Genomic DNA, 1,011 nt, shown 5'->3' with positions numbered 1-1,011 from the left:
TTTTTGTATTGTTTTAATGCTTTTTTTTTTTTTTAAGACAGAGTCTCATTGTGTCACCCTCGGTAGAGTGCTATGGCATCACAGCTCACAGCAACTTCAAACTCTTTTTGGGTTTAAGTGATTCTCCTGTCTCAGCCTCCCAAGTAGCTGGGACCACAGGTGCCCACCACAACGCCTGGCTATGTTTTTGTTGCAATTGTCATTGATGTTTAGCTGGCCTAGGCCGGGTTCAAACCTGCCCCCCTCAGTGCATGTGGTGAGAGCTGTAACCACTGTGCTATGGGCACCACCCTTTAATGTTCTTTTCTTTTCTTTTTTTTTTTTTTTTTGATTTTTGACACATTTTATTCAGTCTGATCACACATGATCCTCTCAAATAAGTCAAATGTAATCAGATGTTAAAGCTTTGTCTTCAAACATTATAGCCAATGATGCCACGCTTGCCTATGATCTCACCGACATAAAACCACATCCACACCTCAGTGGCTGCCAAACCATTCAGCACAGCTTCCTTAACTGTGAGCTGTTTGAAGCTACCAGTTTGAGCAATATTGACTATTTTTTTCAGGCTCTGAAAAGCTCTAGGGATCTCAGCAGGGGTTGGAGGAACCAGCTCAACCTTGGCGTAGTATCAAAATGTGGCCAATCGAGGCTTCGAATAAGTCACAGCAGTGTTCACCAGCGCCAGTCATAGCAGTGTTCACCAGCGTCTGCGAGGTTACGGACAAATTGAGCCATGGTGCTAGGATGGAAAGACAGTAGCCCCGAACAGCCGGCTGAATGTCACGCCCCAAAAGGACCCATGGCAGGACCTTAATGTTATTTTCAATGAGCATATGCTATGTTCTCTCCCCCAGTCAATAAAGCTATCTATTGTATTAGTAATTTTTGTATAACTCATGGTATTCTAGTTCACAAGAAACTAAAATAGTGCTGGAAAGGTACTATGCAACAGAAGTTAGATATGAATTTTTTTTAGAAAATAATATATCAGGCTCAGCACCTGTAGCT

The 1,011-nt window shown here is 42.4% G+C and overlaps 1 pseudogene; it reads right to left on the bottom strand.

Annotated features, from left to right (window-relative positions):
* Positions 1-360: 360 nt before the first annotated feature.
* LOC100940572 lies at positions 361-781 on the bottom strand (annotated as a pseudogene).
* Between the last annotated feature and the right edge of the window lie 230 nt (positions 782-1,011).

The sequence above is a fragment of the Otolemur garnettii genome, unplaced genomic scaffold (genome assembly GCF_000181295.1).
Source record: "Otolemur garnettii isolate 467f Iridium unplaced genomic scaffold, OtoGar3 scaffold00193, whole genome shotgun sequence".
Lineage (NCBI taxonomy): Eukaryota > Metazoa > Chordata > Mammalia > Primates > Galagidae > Otolemur > Otolemur garnettii.
The sequence above is the reverse complement of the archived record's forward strand: the minus strand, read 5'-3'. Positions and strand labels throughout refer to the sequence as shown.